Source organism: Protopterus annectens, chromosome 9.part0, assembly GCF_019279795.1.
Source record: "Protopterus annectens isolate FY-2018-M chromosome 9.part0, PAN1.0, whole genome shotgun sequence".
Taxonomy (NCBI): Eukaryota; Metazoa; Chordata; order Ceratodontiformes; family Protopteridae; genus Protopterus; species Protopterus annectens.
In genome coordinates, this window is record NC_056743.1 from 82,228,110 (window position 1) to 82,250,609 (window position 22,500).

The following is a 22,500-nucleotide window of genomic DNA, read 5'->3' on the forward strand; positions in this document are numbered from 1 at the left end:
CTGAAGCTATATAGAAATGCAAATTCATGGGATGTTCGGTTTCTTGTTTTGCAGTAGTTTACATCCCTGTTTATTTTTCCATCAGTGTGCTGTACTAATATGTTATACGTTATTTGATGGGGTCCGTGGCTGAACTGCAACTTACAAGCTGCTCAGTTTTTTAATTTTCTTTTTCTCTTACAATAATTAGTGTATATCTGAAGATCCCCTTTCACACAACATGTAAGATTCTGTTTAGGATAGAAATATGCATTAATTAAATGAGAAGAAGGAAAAACGTATAAGTTATATTTTTATCACTAAAGCTTTATTTTTTGAAATTTGTCATACTTTTTGCAAGCTTGGGGAGAAAGGGTAGTATTTTAAAATGTCTATAAATGATGTGAAGCTGAGATTTGTGAAATATTAGCTTTACTTACTTTGTTACCATACATATTCCCATTAGTTTATAGACTTAAGAAAAGAACCACATAGGAATTTTAATTATCAGAATTTTATCAGAATTGTCATATTTTAAATCCTAGCAAACTGTAGCCAATTTGTATATTTTGATGAGGATGTACAATTAAAAAATAGAGTAAAATAACATAGCATGTCATAAGATACAAAAACTAGAAGAATAAACTGCAAATGCTTCACAACAGTGAAACACTGTCAACCAGGATCGGCTATTTTGTGCAAGCTGAATGATTCCTTTGAAACGGAGGTTGCAGGAATCTTGTGGACCTGCTTACAAAAGATTCCCATCAGTCAAACAAAAGCTTTTACAGGCACTGAAACATGCTATAACTGCTTTCTTTGTTCTATATTTTCATTTATTTGAGAAAACCATCAGCCCACAGCTCATGTCTTCATGCAGTTACAGATGATCAAAGCTGGAGTCAGAAGTTATCCCACAGAAGGAATCAATTTCTATACATTCATCTCCTTGCAACGTATTGCAGATCCTGTATGTGTGAAACTAAAACAAGGCTCACAACAGTAGCCCATGATTACAGGTGTACTTTGGTGAATCTGACATATGTAGCTACACTGAAAAGCACTGCTTTTTGAGACAAATGGGCCCTTTGAACCTGCTGTACCATTTTACTGACATCACCTGGGGGTGTACAGCACTTACTCACGCCTACCTCCTGCCCAAAGTCACCCAATAATCCCAGATCATGTGGGTTATTCTCAAGGATTATTTCCACTTCATTATGGACCTAGAAAATCTTTTTAATCTAGTGCAGACAATTCAGCTTACTATAACAAAATAACATTTGTGAATTCTGAATTATTAGAGACCTTAAAGTAATCCTAGTTCTGTAAACTAAAAAAACATCCCAGAGGTAATGCTAGGCATGTTCTGTTTTATTCGATTGCATGCTAGCATTTGATGACTTGCTGTATGAAGGTGCAAATTACCTTTTCCAGGAGAGAGCAAAAAAGACTAGCTTAAGGACTACATCAGTATTCCCCAGGCCATGACATAAACTGCATCATGGGACATAAGATGCAAAAATCAATGAACTTCCACATCTAGTTCAGTAGTACGACAGACAAAATTCTCAGTTCTGAATCAGGAGCTGAAAATTTCTTACATCTATATAAAAATCATTTTTTGAAAGTAGCCTCTGAAATGTTAACAGCAGAGAAAGGGAACTGAAATTAGGGGTCACCACAGCGGATCACTTGTCCACTCATGATTGGCAGTGGAGTTTTACAGTGTCGAGTTGCCAGCCCGGTTCCCAACCTTCCACAGAAGGCATGCACTCACACCTAGGGCCAATTTCGAGTGTCCAATCCACCTGCAGCATGTCTTTGGAATGTGGGAGGAAACCGGAGCACCCGGAGGAAACCCACGCGACCACAAGGAGGACATGCAGACTCCGCACAGAAGGCACCCCAGCCGAGGATCGAACCGGAGAACCTCTTGCTATGAGGCAACAATGCTAACCACTGCACCACCGTGGCCACCCTAAATCTAATATATTTACTACTGGTCTTATTTAATCAATAAGTTATATATGTTGTTGTTTGTCTTTCGGCTTTTCCCGGTTAGGGGTCGCCACAGCAGAACTCCGGTCTGCTAATGATTGGCAGTAGATTTTCACAAATGCCAAGGTGCCAGCTCAACTTCCAACCTTCAATGAAGGCACGCCCATTTACACATGTCTTTCGAATGCCACCCAACTGCGGGGAGGACATGCAGACTCCACACAGAAGGTACTCCCTGCACTCCAGCCGAGAATCGAACGGGAGAACTTTTTGCTGTGAGGCAACAATGCTACCGCTGCACCACCGCGGCAGTAATCAATAGGTTATATATGTGTGTGATGTATTTGTGTGAATGGGAACTGGGTATAGAGCCAAATGGCAAAGTATAAAATAACTGCATGCATTCATTAATGATGAACAATAAAGAAAATGCTTGTAAATCCCCATGATATATTTAAACAACATTGTCTTACACTAAAGGGTCTTTGCTCTGAGCACTTAATCAGCATACAAGTTAACCTAATAGGCCCACAATCCTCAACAGCAGAACATGACTAACTCTTAAAATTAGAAAGCACTATTGCTTCCTTCCAAAAACAAAGAATAAAACCATACTCAAGAGCTCACTGAAACTGATAACTTAAGAAAGGAGGCAAATTAGCTGTAATATTTTTTCAGAAAGAACCTATATGAAAAATAAGAACCTACAGCCAAGTTTGGCTTGATAGATTTTTGTGCTGCCTTGATAGCATCTGCTGGTGTAGTAGTACAGTCACCAAGTGCCTCAACAGGACCTACCAAAATATTCTCTACAAAGCCATTAACTAGTTCTTCCAGATTAGAAATAAAGTAACTATTACCCCTCATGCAGATATTACAAGCATTGTCCTTCCGATAAACCTGCAGGTATTTAAACAGAATCGTATATTTTGAATCATCAGCAAACTAGTTCTACAAACAAACTTCTTAATTGTTCTTTAGGAATTTGCATATTTTATTACCCAAACTCAGCACTGCTTTATATTTCTGCCAGGATTTCTTCACTTGGGCACCTCAAAACACAATCAGACTGCCAAGGAGAAAAATTTTTCCTTTCCACCTTTGCAGTACCTTAGGGAACATATCTATCATTCAGATAATAGTTAAGTCAAAATATATCCATTTCTGATCCATACTCTTTCCATCCATAATATTCTGTCATTGCCATGTGTTTAACTTATGATTTATAGCACTGAAATCAGCACTGTACTCTGTTGCTGAGTCATATCACATCAAACATTTTTCTTTCCCTGCTATCTTCATGAACTTTGTGTCTCTATGTCAATAAGATGCTATCTTCAATTATGTTGTTAATAATTAATGACTTAAAAGAAAGTATACTCTAGTCAACACCTGGAGAATTTACATTTCCTGCAATCAGCTTGAATCAGTTAAGAAAGCTATTATGAACAACTGGTTCTACTTAATATCTAAATTTTGCTGAACGTTCAGCAATTGATAAATGGGAGTCACAATACATGACCCTTACAGCAATCAAGTGACAACTTTCTTTTCAATAAATCTTAATTCTGAGATCAGTATATCCTGTCACAGCTATTCTTGCCTCAATATGCCTTACTTTATTAATCAAGCTGCTAGCATTAACCATAAAACATTTCTGGCTACTTCTATATTCAACATACTTCTTTAATCATACTACTTCCACATTAAAAAAAAGTTGTAAACAAACTGGTAAATTTATTGCTAACCAATTTTCTCTTCAACACTACAATGTTGTCTGTTGCTTTCTCAAAATCAGGACAGTTAAGAAGCAATCTTTTATTTTAAAAGATTCATAGGACTTTTTATCTAGAAAACAGAAGATCTATATGATGAAAACTTGATCCTTGTCACCTATAGACATTAAAGATCTGCTTTCCATGATCCCACATGAGACAGGCCTAGATTGGTTCTTTAGTTTTTTTTGAGTCAATATTCTAATTTGAGCCAAACTCATTCTTTAACTCCTAGATCTTTAATGGAATGTATTCTGGCAAAGAACCGGGGTGACTATGGGAGCAGCATGTGCCCTCATATTTGCTAATATTGTTCTTGCATACTGGGAGGAAACAGTAGTGTTTCCCTTGGAATTTTCAGTTCATTGGAGTCTTTATGGTAATTCCTGGATGCTGTTATTATTTTTTGGAACAATACTAAAGAACGACTGGAGGAATTTTTTGAATTCCTTAGCAATTCCACTGGTTTCTCAAGTTCACTATGAACTCTGATTTGGAAGCCATTAATTTTCTATATGTCAGGATTACTAAGGACAGAACAACAGGGAAATTTGTATCGACACTGTTTAGGAAGCCCACTTATTCTTACATCCTTCTGTACTTTGATAGCTGGCATCCCCTACACCAAAATAAATCTTTGGTGAAGGGGCAGTATGTTACACTGGCACATATGGCCAGTAGTGACCAGCTATTTGAGATGGAATGTGAAATGCTGAAAGAAATGTTGTGGGATAGGGGTTACCCCAGTGAGTTTGTTAATAATATAGAGTGTTGTTGTGTCTTTTGGCTTTTCCCGGTTAGGGGTCGCCACAGCGGAACTCCGGTCCACTAATGATTGGCAGTAGATTTTTACATACTGAGTTGCTGGCTCTGACACACAACCTTCAACGAAGGTACGCCCATTCACGCATGTCTCCACACAGAAGACGCTCTAGCTCAGAATCGAACAGAACAACGTCTTACTGTGAGGCGACAATGCTACCGCAGCACCACATGCTAAGCTGATAATAATAATATGTATGAAGTAAAAAACAAAAGGAAGCGAGGAGTTTTTCCCCATTGTTAGGAACTACTAACAATGTTCTTGTGAACAATGGGAACAGTCAGACCAGGTGCAGGCGTATTATTTACAAAAAAAGCTATGGCATTGTCTTATAACCTACACTTTGAGCAAATTAGAGCAATTATTAATAGACACTGGAGGATTTTTGTGGTCAACCAGAAAAACTTTAAAAAGGTGGGGGATAAACATATGATAGTTTATAGCAAGGATATGTGTTTAAAAATATTTATAGAAAGACCAGTGAAGTTTTGGGCAGTGTAAGTTTGTAATTGAGGGTACCAACATTAAGTTGAATCAGGATGTGAACATCAAGTTTACGTGTAAGTACCACTGTGGTACAAAAGGGGTAGTTTATATTGCTGTCAGTCATGTGAAGGATTTTATATTGGTAAGACCATTAGAAGTCCAAGGGAGAGAATGTACTAACGCTTATAAAGTATTAGGAAAAATGATGGAAAAAATGCCCTGTATAAGTATGTTAAAGAGAATCCGTCTCATACTTTTAAATTTAGTATTATAGATCATGCGGACCTGGGACCTAGGGCTGGACCTTCTGACACTTTTCTGTAATTTAAAGAGATGAAATGGCAATTAAAGTGCCAAGCTTTGGAGTTCCCTGGTCTTAATGATGTAATTTCTATCATTAGTGCAGTAAGATTAAAAGCCATGTTTATGTTATAATGAGGGTTCATTTTAGTTTTAATAAAAAATATGTCATTTAATGTTGTAATTTTTTTCAAGAAATTTATCAAGAAATCGGTGGTAACAGTGGGATTTGCTATCCCTGGTTTATTTTATAGTTTAGTTTTAAGAGTGGGGGTTGTTTTGTCAATCAATAAATTTATCAGCTGGTCACACGGATTAGAAAAGGAGCATGTTTTTTGTATAAAAGAAGTCTCGGTTTATGTATAAGTCATTCTGATGAAGTCTCTGACATTTGTAGATGAAAGTGCTTAAAAGGAGTCTTGGTTTATGTATAAGTCATTCTGATGAAGTCTCTGACATTTGTAGATGAAAGCACTTAACGTATAAAAGAAGTCTTGGTTTATGTATAACTCATTCTGATGAAGTCTCTGACATTTGTAGATGAAAGCGCTTAACGTATAAAAGGAGTCTTGGTTTATGTATAAGTCATTCTGATGAAGTCTCTGACATTTGTAGATGAAAGCGCTTAACTTGGTAATAAAGTGACTTCGTTACTGGCAGCCTGTTTTTTGTTATTTTTCTATCAGTTTGTAGTATTTTTGTCGTTACTAGTTTGTTTTCTCAAAATAATTAAATAATACTGTATAACATTTGTCAAATCATCAGGCCAATATTGTTGTATGCTATAACCTAATTATTTACCACATCAAATAACATTTCAAACCTGTAAAACAAATTTTCTCTTGCTTTTGCTTATATATAGTTATACTTATTGTCAGTCTTAGGTATCACAAACTTTATTTGTCGTCTGCCCTTTTATTCTTTTCAGCAGTACATTGCCATGTGTCACTTTCATGTGACCATTTTAAATTACAGTATGTTGTTTCCCTGTGTTAATAAAGTAAAAAACATGTTCTGCTCCTTTCAGTAAATTCAAATTCCAGTCCACATCTCGCAAAAAAATAACATCTATAGTATGTATTATTCATACTGTGTGTAGTACAAATGGTATGAAATCTACAGTGCACAGAATAGCATCTATAGACTTGTTTAATTCTATTGTACAGAGTGCAACTACTCAGCACAACTGTCTAACTCCATGGTGCACAACACTGTTTGTAAGTTATATTTGCAAACATAAAATAAAGTGAAATATCCATTTTGCTTATATTTTGTACCATAAAAATAGTGTTTTTCAATAAAGACCATGTTGCCCTATATTACTTCTGAATCAACACTATAATGCCATATATTATTTCCCACTGACTACCTTGTTTTCATAAGTGCATCTGCAAGGTAGAAATAATACAACCTCCAGCTGCTATACAGTTAAGTGCACAACTGAATTAATAGAAAGCTAAGCTGTTCTCTACATGGTAAAATTGCATGAGCCTGCATTACGGAAAACTGCATATAACACTTCAGCTTAAGTAGAATTTTTCCTAAGCCATAAAACAACAAATGAAATCTGCAACTATGTAAAATTACATGACATGTTCTTTCTTATTTTTGCCTATAGTCTAGGATCAGATATCATAGCACAGTTCTTCTTGACAACCACAATCATGTTTCTGTGTGTGATTCTTTGCCTCTCCTTGGTGATTTTCTTTTTTAATGAATGCATCAATAAGGTTAAATTAAAATTGGTTTTAAATGCTTTATTTTGTTACTCTTCAATAAGATGTCTCAGAGCAGCTTTTGCCAAAATATAAAAAAACATGTTGCTGTATGTTGATTATAACTTCTAAACAATGCATTATATTTAAACTATTCCTTTTGCTTATGTCCCGGATATTTATATTTGGATATGTCTTGTCTGTATCAGTCGTCAGAGTATAGGCCTGGTTAAAGTATCAAGCCACATTTCTACGTGTTGCTTCCCTCATTAAACAGTACAAAATGGTCAGAGTATAGGCCTGGTTAAAGTATCAAGCCACATTTCTACGTGTTGCTTCCCTCATTGAACAGTACAAAATGGTCAGAGTATAGGCTTGGTTAAAGTATCAAGCCACATTTCTACGTGTTGCTTCCCTCATTAAATAGTACAAAATGGTCAAAGTATAGGCCTGGTTAAAGTATCAAGCCACATTTCTATGTGTTGCTTCCCTTGTTAAACAGTACAAAATGGTCAGAGTATAGGCCTGGTTAAAGTATCAAGCCACATTTCTATGTGTTGCTTCCCTCATTAAACAGTACAAAATGGTCAGAGTATAGGCCTGGTTAAAGTATCAAGCCACATTTCTACATGTTGCTTCCCTCATTAAATAGTACAAAATGGTCAGAGTATAGGCCTGGTTAAAGTATCAAGCCACATTTCTACGTGTTGCTTCCCTTGTTAAACAGTACAAAATGGTCAGAGTATAGGCCTGGTTAAAGTATCAAGCCACATTTCTACGTGTTGCTTCCCTCGTTAAACAGTACAAAATGATATCTGCAAGCATGTCAAACCCAGTCAAAGATATTTTCCTTAAGAATTAGAATATATTAAGAAGTAATGGAGAAGTTTATAGATTGCTCGGTGAGAAACCCAGTTTTGTATACAAAACAGGTGTTAATTTAAAAAATGTTTGAATGTAGTCAGGTTTCCAGCTTTGTTAAAATGAAAAGAAATGACTGTGATACCAGGAAATGTGGTTGGTGTAATCAATGTTTTGCTATTTATGAGGGGAGAGTCTTTAATATCTGATGATGTCAATAGCACTATATTATATTTTAAGAAAGGAAATTGTTGTAAAAGACATTTAGTATATTTGGCAAAGTGCATGTCGTGTTCTGCCTTTTATGTAGGAAAAACTGATAGGGCTCTTAAGAATAGGATATATGAACATTACTATCAGAATAAAAGGCAGAACAACAATAATGCAGACATGTAGCAATTAGCCTGAAATGCAATGCTTTTAAATTTACCATTTTAGAAATTTTAAATGTTAGGGCAGCCTCGGTGGTGCAGCGGTTAACGTTGTTGCCTCAGAGCAAGAGGTTCCCTGGTTTGATCCTTGGCTCTGGTGCCTTCTGTGCGGAGAATGCATGTCCTCCCTGTGGTCGCATGGGTTTCCTCTGGGTGCTCCGGTTTCCTCTCACATCCCAAAGACATGCGGTAGCTGGACTGGACACTCTAATTTGGCCGTAGGTGTGTGTGTGTGTGTGTGTGTGTGTGTGTGTGTGTGTGTGTGTATGTGTGTGCGTGTGTGTGTGTGTGTGTGTGTGTGTGTGTGTGTGTGTGTGTGTGTGTGTGTGTGTGCCTTATGTGGAAGGTTGGGCGCTGGGCTGGCAACTCGACACCGAAAAATTCCACTGCCAATAATAAGCAGACAGCTGATCTGCTGTGGCGACCCTAACCAGGAAAAGCTAAAAGAAGAAGAAATTTTAAATGTTAACCCTAGGTGTGGTAATATTAAGGCTTTACTGGAGGAAAAAGAGGTAAAATTGCAGCTATTACTCAATGCAACAACCCCCACCCCCCCGGATAATATTCCTATTAACCGTGTGTTGGAACATAGAAAAGAGCAGGGTTGAATTGTTTTATAGTTTGTTGTAATATTAAATAGATTTTTTATTGTGGATCTAGAGTCTCATGATCTATTTAATGCCATGTATTTTTTGTCGTACCTATACAGTTGACATTGACGTATTATGTATTATATATGGTTTTAAGTGACACTGGGTAGTTAGGTACGTTGCTCTTTTAATAAGTAATTATGGAGTGTCAATCATTGTTATGTGGGCACACCTTATTGGATAGCTGTGTATAAAAATGTGTTCTGCACACAGTGACTTTAGATTCTGATGAAGTCCATGGGCTTAGTGGATGAAAGCACTTCATTTAATAAAATCTTTTCTTTTACTTCGGATGGGTCTTTGTTGTCCTATTGCAGTAAGTAGCTGGATTTGAACAGTCACAATACCTTTGAATTTTCTAAAGAAAGCTTTTCTCCTTTGTCCCTTTCCATTTTCTTTTTTAATAAGTATTAAAATACATAAGGGCAATTAATCATAAAAACATATGCCTTGTACTATATGATTAGGCCAGTGAAGAATTACATAGGAAGACCGAGAAAAAGGGACAAAATATCTTTCAAATAATATTCTTTATTTGTTTATGATAAATACAGAGTTGATTACACTGAGTAAGCCTTTTTACATTATCATTTCATGAAAGGCAAATGTGTTCAATAAACAAGTTATACAATTTATCAATGTTTTAATTAAAGCAACATAATGCTGTCCATTTGTTCACAATAAGATTTATCATTTGTTAAAGTCACGAAGGCATTTCCTTAAATACATCTTAAATTTTAATATTTCTAACTTCTTTCTTGAAAATGAATATTTCTGAGTACATAGACTAAACAGAATCTAATTGTATTAATATTTATTCAAAATAAGCTGTGAGCAGCAGCATAGACTCAACATGGTGCCCTGTAGGGGGAAGTGTTATATAAACCAACTGCTTTAGACATCTTCTGTGGTATGAATTATCCTCATGATAGAAGAACATGGATCACAGACTGCATGCCATGGCAGGGCTACCATCTGATGGTGTAAAATATGTCTCTAGAAAATTTGGCCATAATGACCAATGTCACCAAATGGGCATGGGTGTTTGCCAGTGATATGTGGGTTGAGGACTGGGCTTAATGAGACCTACAACAGGTACCCATGCTAATGGTCAGAGGTGTGTATGCATCCCTCTTGGCTAATGTGTGACCCCCCCCCCCAGAAAAGCCCAACAGCCTTTAAACAATAAGCTACTGGCTGGCCAGTGTCTAGTTATCCAGCTTTGGTTACCTGCAATAGTTCTGTTGAGCAAAATCTAGATGTAAAACCAATCAACCTGCCAAACATGAATTCATGTCACACTCATTGTAGATGAAGCTTGGAAGTGGATGACATGAGAGTAAGGAGGAGGTTGGACATCCTTTGTATCCAGGATAGAAGGGCAGTGCAGCAAAGCCACTTGTCTTAGGATCCAGAGTCTGTTACCCAGTAGGAGGACAGGCTAGAAACGGTGTGGGAATTGTGGTGAGGGACAGGCTTAAGAAGACAGCGAGGGATGTCATTAGAATTAATGACAGACACATGGTAATCAGACTTCAGCCTAATGATAGGGCAGTATTCATAATCTTAGCCTATGCCCCACAACAGGGTTGTGATAGTGAGGAAAAGAGTGCATTCAGACAGCAGTTGCAGGACCTTAACTAGATAAAGCAAGACAACATGAACAGGTGTTAATAGTGGGTGACTTAATGCTCATACTGGGACAGACAAAAGAGGATGTGAGGACTACCTAAGTCCACATGGGTGAGGCAACAGGAGTAAAGAAGGAGAGGTCATTCAAAATTTCTGACTGGCAAGTGGCTTGATAGTAGCCAACACATGGTTCAGAAAGAGAGACAGTCACAAGAGCACATAAAAGTGTGACCAACATGAAACTCAGGTAGACTTCTTCCTAGTAAGGAAAGGACATCGGGGTAGAATCAGCAGTTGTAAAGTCATTCCCAGTGAAACAGTCTGCCTGCATCATAAACCACTGGTTGCCACAATCGGCTGCAAGCAGTGGTCAGAGAAGGCTCTAAGGTCAACAGAAGACCTGGAAGTCAACAGGAGAGAAATCATAACAGTGCAAAGAATTACTGAGGGCTCTAGCACCTCAACAAAAGAAGCAAATACAAGGATTTGAAGAAGAATGGCAGCACCTCAAAGCAGCACGTGAGGACTATAGAACAGACATGTGACTGAGTCAGGTATGGAATGCAGATGTCCAGGAAGTCATCAAATTAAAGGAGTGCAGGAAAAAATGTGAGCTAGAAAAAGACTGACCAGCCTAGGAAGGAATACTGATTAGCTTACAAAGAGGCTAAGAGAGCAGTTGCATTGCAAAGAACAAGACATCAGAGGCAATCTACTAGTTTCTAGAAAGCAAGTCAGTAGATGGCACAAAGAAACTATATCAGGTTGCAAAGCAAAGACAAAAAGATGAAGAAAATAGCCAGACACCCTTCGTAAGGGATGCCAGGAACAAAAAATGATTACCAGTCCACATGACATCAAAGGCAGGTGGTACGCATACTTCCAGCATCTTCTGAATGAAAAAAAAAATCAGAAACTGTACTGTCCCAGACACAGCCCACAATGAGAGCAGAGGAGGAGTCCCAGTAAGAAATAAGAACAGCATTAAGAAAATTAAATCAGGGAAATCAGCAGATTCAGCTTAAGTCACAGCAAAATATGATAAAGATTATGGGGGAGATAGGGGAGAAATGGCTCCTGAGGGCACTCACAGGAGTGTGGAGAGAGAGGTACATCCCAGTTGGCTGGAGAATAAGCATCCTCGGGGTCATTCATAACTGTGAACAGTATAGAGGTATCAAACTGCTGTCACATTGCAGGAAAGTTATGGAGAGGATAACTGAGAAAAGACAATGATGAGAAGTAGAAAGTTAGATGTGAGATGAGCAGTTCTGATTTAGTTAGGATGCAGCACAACTGACCCAAATGTTTGCAGTGAGACAGATATTTGAGAAGAAGCTAGAGATGAGTAAACAGTCCAACTGGGCATTCCTAGATTTGGAGGAAGCATATGACAAGGTCCAAAAACAATTGATTTGGACAGTCCTGTGTTAATTGAGGGGTCTCAGAAGCATTGGTAGAATTAGTGCAGGCTATGTACAAGGACCCAATGGCTGAAGTAAGAACAGTGTTTGGTCTCAAATAGGGGTTCCTAGTGGGAGTGGGTATACAACAGTGTTCAGCTCTGAGTCCTAGAAACAAAATAAATTCATATTAATAATGTGAAGATCATGTTGTATTCAAAATGTTTGTGTAATACTGAAAGAGTGGCATATTGCACTTTATGTACCTCGTGTTCTTGTTTTTATATTGGTAAAACCGATAAAAGTTAAAGAACCGTATATATGAAAATTTGAGGGAAATAAAACAAAGGAAGATGCACAAATGCTTTGGCTAGACATTGCTCGGAACAATCAGGGCATGATTTAAGTTTATTATATTGGAGGCTTTATTTATGATTGAAGCAGGGGGGTCACTGCTTCTCGAATGACGTGATTTTCTTTGGCAGTTATGTTTAAATGCAACATCCTGACCTGATCTTAATGATCAAGTTTTTATTCCCAGTATTTTAAAATTAAAAGCAGTGGATTGGTGATTTTGTTTACATATTTATGAATAATTGCTATGTTAATATATTTTTCGAAGTTTTAAAAGACATGTTTTATAAAACAGAATCTTTTTAAAAAGGTAAGGATCCTTTAATGATCTAGATGTTCTGAATGGCTGCTTTTTAGGGGTGTGATTGCAGTTTGTGCATTCAGGAAATGATGTATTATGATTTATCTGATGAAGTTTCTCAATGAAAGGAACAAAAGCGCTTATTTTAATATTTATATTTGTGTTGGGAAATAAAAACTTGCATTTTAATGATTCATTGAAAGAACAGGTGTTTGCTCTACTGTGCTTGTATTTTTTCCAGTATTGTCAAGCTCTTTTCATTTTAAGAGTTTGTAGTTTTATCGGTTCTGGTTTGCTTCCTAGAAGTGCTGTATTAGCTCCATGTCTTTCTGTCTAGTGCCTGTAGAAGTGGTGAAGCCATTGGTGAAAACATGGAGTATAAGATTTAGCTGCAGTCTGTAGAGGCCTGTCATTATCATTATTTCTATTTTATTGTCAAATAGTAATCTGGAGAAGGTCTCAGCCATCCGTTTCAGTTGGGAACCATTGTTTCCATCAATATTCAGCAACAATCTGTTCTTCTAATTAAGCAATTGTACTCTCTAACACTAGCAAGTATAACTAAGTGTATCTTAATTTCACTTTTTCATAGAGGATTTCATTACATCTAGTATGACAGATACATTTCTAAGACATTTTGTTCCAAATTTACTATGTCAGATCACTATACATTGCAGCACTTTAGAAAACATTTATGAATTATGTGTCCAATAGGTTCACCTCAAAACTGACTGTGTTCAAACTGCATCACCCTACGGTAATGAGCAAACTACCAGTCCACATGGAATTCTTCACTGAGCACTACAAAATGTCATCATCCCCAAATGTATGTTTTATTAAGGTAAATGCGCCACAGCAACGATAAAACATATCATCTCTGAGTTTGTTTATATTGGATATATTGCTGGTTCACATAGGTCGGGGGTGTCTTTTAAATATCTGTTTGGGAAATTAGATCACACGAGTTAAAGCTATGCTATCTGAACATAGTCACCGCTGTACTTCAGTAACAATCGTTTAACTCCACCCTTTAATATGATGGTGTAGAGTTCTGAACATAGTCACCACTGTACTTCAGTAACAATCGTTTAACTCCACCCTTTAATATGATGGCGTAGAGTTCTGAACATAGTCACCGCTGTACTTCAGTAACAATCGTTTAACTCCACCCTTTAATATGATGGTGTAGAGTTCTGAACATAGTCACCGTTGTACTTCAGTAACAATTGTTTAACTCCACCCTTTAATATGATGGTGTAGAGTTCTGAACATAGTCACCGCTGTACTTCAGTAACAATCGTTTAACTCCACCCTTTAATATGATGGTGTAGAGTTCTGAACATAGTCACCGCTGTACTTCAGTAACAATCGTTTAACTCCACCCTTTAATATGATGGTGTAGAGTTCTGAACATAGTCACCGCTGTACTTCAGTAACAATCGTTTAACTCCACCCTTTAATATGATGGTGTAGAGTTCTGAACATAGTCACCGCTGTACTTCAGTAACAATCGTTTAACTCCACCCTTTAATATGATGGTGTAGAGTTCTGAACATAGTCACCGCTGTACTTCAGTAACAATCGTTTAACTCCACCCTTTAATATGATGGTGTAGAGTTCTGAACATAGTCACCGCTGTACTTCAGTAACAATCGTTTAACTCCACCCTTTAATATGATGGTGTAGAGTTCTGAACATAGTCACCGCTGTACTTCAGTAACAATCATTTAACTCCACCCTCTAATATGATGGTGTAGACTTCTGAACATAGTCACCGCTGTACTTCACTAACAATCATTTAACTCCACCCTTTAATATGATGGTGTAGAGTTCTGAACATAGTCACCGCTGTACTTCAGTAACAATCGTTTAACTCCACCCTTTAATATGATGGTGTAGAGTTCTGAACATAGTCACCGCTGTACTTCAGTAACAATCATTTAACTCCACCCTTTAATATGATGGTGTAGAGTTCTGAACATAGTCACCGCTGTACTTCAGTAACAATCATTTAACTCCACCCTTTAATATGATGGTGTAGAGTCAAAGCAAACTAGGAATGGTAAGAGAAGAAAGAATAAATATTTTATGTAATCACATTTGGTTTTACTGAAAAAGTGGCATATTACAAAGATTGTCATATATACCATGACATGAAAGTCCATATCAGCGTGACACGTAAAAGAGGGTATTATCACCCCATGAAAGTCCATGTCAGGGTGATACGTAATGGGGGGTATTATCACCCCATGAAAGTCCATGTCAGGGTGACACATAATGGGGGTATTATCATCTCCCCATGAAAGTCCATGTCAGGGCGACATGTAATGGGGGCATTACCACCCCATGAAAGTCCATGTCAGCGTGACACGTAATGGGGGATTATTATCATCACTCCATGAAAGTCCATATCAGCGTGACACGTAACAGAGGGTATTATCATCAACCCAATGAAGTCCATGCCAGGGTGATACGTAATGGGGGGTATTATCACCTCATGAAAGTCCATGTCAGGGTGACGCATAATGTGGGTATTATCATCTCCCCATGAAAGTCCATGTCAGGGCGACATGTAATGGGGGGCATTATCACCCCATGAAAGTCTATGTCAGAGTGACAGGTAATGGGGGGCATTATTTTCACCCCATGAAAGTCCATGTCAGGATGACACATAATGGGGGGTATTATCATCACCCCATGAAAGTCCATATCATGTTGACACATAATGTTTGAGTATTATCATCACCCCATGAAAGTCCATGTGAGGGTGACAAGGAGTGGGGGGGGGTATTATCATCACTCCATGATGAGGTCCACTCGGGAAACCCGTAACAGGGGGGTTTTATCATCACACCATGAGAATCCATGTCAGGGTGACACAAAATGGGGGGTATTATCATCACCCGATGAAGAGGTCCACTCAGGAGACATGTAATGGGGGGTATTATCATCAACCCATAAAAGTCCATGTCATGGTGACACGTAATGGGAGGTATTATCATCACCCCATGAAAATCCATTTCACGGTTGCACGTAATGGGGGGTATTATCATCACCCCATGAAAGTTCATGTCAGGGTGACACATAATGGGAGGGTATTATCATCAACCCATGAAAATCCATGTAATGGCGACACCTAATGGGAAGTATTATCATCACCCCATGAAAATCCATTTCACGGTGACACGTAATGGGGGGGGTATTATCATCATCCCATGAAAGTCCGGGTCAGGGTGACCCATAATGGGGGGTATTATCATCACCCCATGATGAAGTCCACTCAGGAGACACGTAATGGGAGTATTATCATCACCCCATGAAAGTCCTTGTCAGGGTGTATTATCCTCACCCCATGAAAGTCAGAGTGACCCGTAATGGGGGGGTATTATCATCACCCCATAAAAGTCCCGGTCAGGGTGACCCATAATGGGGATTATTATTATCACTCCATGAAGAAGTCCACTCAGGAGACACGTAATGGGGGTATTATCATCACCCCATGAAAGTCTGTGTCAGGGTGTATTATCCTCACCCCCATGAAAGTCCGAGTCAGAGTGACCCGTAATGGGGGGTATTATCATCACCCCATGAAAGTCTGGGTCAGGGTGACCCGTAATGGGGAGTATTATCATCACCCCATGATGAAGTCCACTCAGGAGACATGTAATGGAGGTATTATCATCACTCCATGAAAGTCCATGTCAGGGTGACCCGTAATGGGGGGGTATTATCACCCCATGAAAGTCCATGTCAGGGTGATCCATAATGGGGGGTATAATCATCACCCCATGAACGTCAGGGTCAGGATGACCTGTAATGGGGGTATTATCATCACCCCTGGAAAATCTGGGTCACGCTGACCCATAATGGGGGGTATTATCCAGGTCAGGGTGACCCGTAATGGGGGGTATTATTCAAATAATTTGAGAACAGGAATACCGTTTTCAAAAGCCATATTCTCTCATTCATAAAAGGGGTCACTGTGCACAAACAATGGTTAGCCAGATAGGCCCGAGCTCAGTAGAGGAAAGCAGGACACAGAAAAGCTTTTATTTTAGGAACAATGTAACTAGTAATGTATTGATCAATTGTTTAACTAGTAATGTATTGATCATTTGTTTAACTTGTTACATTTTTTAAGCCACATTATTCATTACTGTTCCTTCCTCACATTTAATGCTTGTTAGATTCAAAAGCATAGCATTTCAAACAGACCCAGAACCAACACTTGAGTCTAAAATCTCAAAAGGTGTATGCAATTCTAGATTATGTTAAGTTAAATTATTGTTTTTTCTTTACTCTTTATGCAAGAGACTGTTAGAATTAAACAATAACACAATTAATAACATTTTCTGGTATTAATATTCTAACATATCTATTACAGCTGTATGAAGCAGATATTAAATAGTATTATAACAGTAAAATAGATGGAATCAGTTATTTTTTTTCAGAAATATTACCTGGATATTCATATTTATGTACTTATATAACTGTTACTAGTAAAATGTATTGTTTCAGTAGTTGAGGTTATTATGTTCTGTTTACTTTAGCTGAGAGTTCTTCGATGATTTTGAACTAGGATTTTTGTTTCTTTTTTTCTTCATATTAATCCATGATGTTTTCTTCTCAGGCTCTCCTCATGGTGGATGAGGTCCAGGCCTTCACTTCGAAAGTGGTTATAACATTTTTATTTTTTTACAAAGAAAGTTGCTTCTTCAATGTTTTTTGAATATTCTGGTTCCATTTAGTAAATTAATTTTTATTCTTGCTGGGAAAAGTATGGCCACTAGAATAAATCCATTTTCAGTGGATGCCCAGAGCAAATGCTCAAAGACCTACTTGCATGACAACAAAATCATCAAAAAATGTAAATATCAAAGAAGGGGAACTATAAAATATGTCAAGTCAAATAACACTTGGTAAGAGGCTAGATACAGTAATACATCTAACTGACAAACAAACATACACAGAGTAGGAGACACTTTCGTTGCAGAATAGGATTATAAAGACACAAGTGGACGCATTAGTCTGATGCAGAATTCATTGGATGAAATGGGAAAGAATATTAACAATACTTACAGTACTGGTTAGAAACGATTTAGTATGCTAAGTTGTAGATTTTGAAAGGAAGGAAGTGAACAGGCATAAAGCATTGGGGAATATGACCGTTTTTGGGTAAAAATTAAAGGCAATGTGGGGAAACCAGGAAGAAGGAGGCAAAAAGAAAAAAATAAAAGTTATCCAGTAGATTCCACCGCAGCTATAAATTAAATTACGAGTAGAGGGAAACTGTAGTGATAGATTAAACAAGGAGTACCAAAAAACAAAAGTGACTGAAGTTACACAGGTCTCGCAACTTTTGTTAATTGCAGTAAGTCACCATGTTTATACTTAGATTTAAGTAGCCTGTAACGAGGCAAAATTGATTAATCCGAGATGCCTAGGTGAGATATGCCCACTGATTATATAAAAAATAGATACAAGGGAACATAAAAGTTTATGTGTGAATAAGAGTTTCTAATTTATTTAATTATGTATGTATGTATGCATGCATGCATAAATGTTGTGATAACTGGGATGCCCAGTTAGGTTGATGACATTTTTCAGTGGCTGATGAGGTGGAAAGCTCCAGAAGCATTTTTATAACTTTAGTAACTATAAAAAAAAATCTTAAATGTTTACAATGCTAAATAAAACACACAGAGAAAAAAAATTACAGCAATATAAAAAAGCATATGCACACACAAAAAAGATTATGTTGCAATATAAAATAGATACAGGTTTAAAGCATGGAAGAGATGTAAAAGAATTAAAAAAATGCAAAACCGAACATTAGAAAATTCTGATTGTTCTTTGACAGATAATGATTAAATCACACCAAAAGAAATACTGATGTTCTAACCAGCAGTAGTTATGAGGAAACATAACAATGTTGCATCTAGCTTCTCTTTGGTAAACAGATTCAAACTTAAATGAGTTATAAATTAAAAGATTAATGAATAGGTGGGAGCCAAAAATTACGGAGAGTGTCTTGAGCCACTTGCATTAGTCAAAAAGGAGGAACTCCAACAAACTCACAATTTACCCATGGATTTCCTGAACCATTAGTCAATATTAAATAATTATTAAGAGTGACACCAATCACTTTAATACAGTTTATAACCTAGAGAAGAGAGTTTGAAGAGGATAGTATAGTAAATGCATTTTGGATAGATGCAGGTTAGCACAGAGTGAGTAATAATTAGCAGGTTTTCCTAATATCAGTTATCAGGCACACAAGCATAATAACGGATCTCGTGCCAAATGCCATGTCTTGGAGGGTGCACTGGGTAAGGAGACGAGGGAGTAGAGCAAGTAACATTCATCTGGAAGGGCAGTGTAATTACATATCATTATTGATAAAGGAGAATAGTATCAGGTCACAAACCGGTCTCAGCGATTCACCTGGGCAGATAATGCCCGTGCACTATAAAGTATTATGATTAGATCATTATAAACCTTATCAGTATGGATGCCAAGACTGGGTCTACATCACAAAATCGAAACTTCCAAAATGTCGAACACCTTAAGTTTGAACTTGGAAGATCAAATATGGATAACATCGAAACTTCAAAACAGCGAATTTTTTTCCAGGGGAAAACATTTGCTGTTCCGGAAAACACACACACAACGCAATCACACCAAACACCTTCAAAACCTACACTAAACCTAACATACACCACTATCTATGCACTATCCTTAACCCAGCCCTAACCCTAAAGTCTGTCACTACCTGACCCGCACCCTAACCCTAAAGTCTGTCACTACCGCACATTTACCTGACCCGCGCCCTAACCATAAAGTCCGTCACTAACACACACTTACCTGACCCGCGCCCTAACCATAACGTCTGTCATTAATGCACACTTACCTGACCTGCACCCTAACCCTAAAGGCCGTCACTAATGCACACTTACCTGACCCTCGCCCTAACCCTAAAGTCTGTCACTATCGCACACTTACCTGACCCGCGCCCTAACCCTAAAGTCCGTCACTACCCATTCGTACACTTACCTCGACCCGGTCCAAAAATGCCGAAGCCGCAGAAATGGCCAACTGAATTCTTTCCCTGGGAAAGAATTTGGGTTTTCACGGCTTCGACATTCTCAACTTTCGAACTACCAAGTTCGGCCTTCCAGTATTCGGCATTCTCAACATTCGATTTTGTGATAGGGACCCCCAAGATCCACCTATTAAGCTTCACTCTTGAGGTGAATGTTTTGGCAGCCATGTCTTGGACACATAATAAGCTGGTTATGACCAGGAACCCAATCATAACAATCTATAAAGTCACTTATAAGATGCCAGTAACATCCTTAACTGTCTGCATAGGCCATGTGTAACACAAAAAAGAGATTTTCATTATTCAGTATTGAATTTCTACTTCAGTCACTCTGAAGAACAGAAGGAACAAAATGTCAGCTGACAGAAGATCCTCGGAACAAAAATGGTTTAACCATCAAGAGAGAGTCAAAGAAAAAGTCAATGGGGTGCGATTCATGAAAAATTCATACAACATAATGAAGTGCTCTGTAAGCATTAGAGCACGCTATTACTTTTGTAATTGTTGGCACTGCACTGTTATTTAAAAAAAACACTGTGGAGAGTCTGTCATTACAGAAGGACCCTTTTTTATGTACTCAGATAAATCACAGTAGTGAATTCCGAATAATGCCATTGGGATATATTTCACAACCGCACTGTTTTATGCATCTGCACTGCATGGCACCATAACTCCTGTGTATGTCAACATAATACAGAGTTAGACAAAGCAGAAAACATAGCATAGTGACAGGGGCCCAGCTTCAGGACTCCATGAACATGAATAGCTCACTCCTTCTACTAGCAGACAGGAAGAGAGAGGCTACTCATTCTCGGTTGTCACACCACTTGGCTGTCTATGATAATATTACTATGTCCACTGGGCACTAACAACATGTCCCTCCATTAAGGGTTACCTAGAGTATAACATAACAAAATGATTGTTTTCATTCAGCTATGCTATATTTTGTTTTCATTCAGCTATGCTATATTTTGCTTTATTGCATAATCAGTATGAACCTCTTCCACCAGCTTGTGCAATACAATAGCACAGATGCTGGGTCATTTCTGAAGTACACTGTCTCGCCATAAAGAACATACACCAGTCATTGCCAAAAAATACTTCTTTATAAATATATCCTGTTATCTGCAGCGAATCCTCATTATCAGAATGACATGTTAGAAACGACTTTTGAATAAAATGCCAGAACATTGGTATGTCATCAGTCACAAAGTGTAGGTACAGACTTGTAGTTAAAAGTATTTGCACTGATTCAGCAATCTGCATGTTTTCAGATCTGGAATTAACCTACGACAGTCCTGAGAACAGCAGTGAGCAGTTAATAACAGGTTGTAGCAATATGAGGAGAAAGACTAAAATTCGCTCTCTAAATGTAAAAGCTCCACGCAAAGGCAAACTAAAAAAATGTAATATGCACATTTTAAGTGAAAGAAATAAGGACGGGAAATGGTTTAGTGTTGTGGATGAATGCAGTGGTAGGACTTGTTATTGTAATTATTTATCTATATATTCCCTACGTCTAGCTTAATTATTTATCTATACATTCCTTATGTTTACCTGGAGACAGCTCATACTTGAATAATATATAGCTTCCTATCATCATGTCCAAAATTCAGTATTTCACCTTTCTGTTTTGCCATTCATAACATACTACTGACACAAATTCTTTTAATTTAGCATTAGTATGCAAGAAACCTAATTGTGTTTGCATTTTAAATGCATTATCCGAAACATGTTTCTTGATTTATGCTTACTAACTCAAATAATTCAATTTAAAAAATGCAACAACACTGAAAAATATCATGGGAAAAATAGAATAAAATTAAAATTTGGCAATAAATCCTAAGCTGCTGGAGAGGTTCCAAATACGAAGGCTGCTCCATTGATCTGGACTGCCCCTTTTTTTTTTCAGCAACAGTGCTTGGCTAAACGAGCACTGAATTAGATCCATATCAGAATGGATTAGTCTGCCTTAATTGCCTTACTTGAATCAATATCTTCAAATGTTAATTTGTTGCCATGAACACCAGATAATGCTCTAGCCATGTGAGACATGGGATTACATTATACTATAATCACGGGGAAAGTGCTAAAAATTAACTAGATACAGATGCTGCATTTTTAGAAATATCATAAATAGCTTATATTTTACAGTGCTGATTATTCATAATAATACAAATTATTACAGTGATTTCAGATAATTTACATATGAAAGCACTTCAATGCACATCCTTTTTAAGACATGTTCTCATGGAGCTAAGGAGAACATTATTATATTGGGATACTGTGAAGGTAACGGCATGAATACATTTTATGAATAATGCAAATTGAAATGTCAAATTAAAAAGTGCTGTGCCCTAATACAGAAACATGCAGATACACCAGTATTGTAATTATGAAAAATATCACATCTAAGCACTCAGAAAATACAGATACAATATATATTTCTCGTCTTTTTTCCATAAATATTTTAAAGATTATTTATGTACTGCATCTAATTGCAGAATGCTGTCCAAAAGTTTAATTTTGTTCCATTTGTAAGAGTTTGTATCATGCATTGCTCTAGCAACCAACTTATGTTAAGGCTTGAGAACATAGCTTACCTGTACTTTTGCAACCATGCAAGACATGTATATCTACTTCATAATAGCTGTACTAATGTCCTGCGTGTTGTCCACTAGATCATA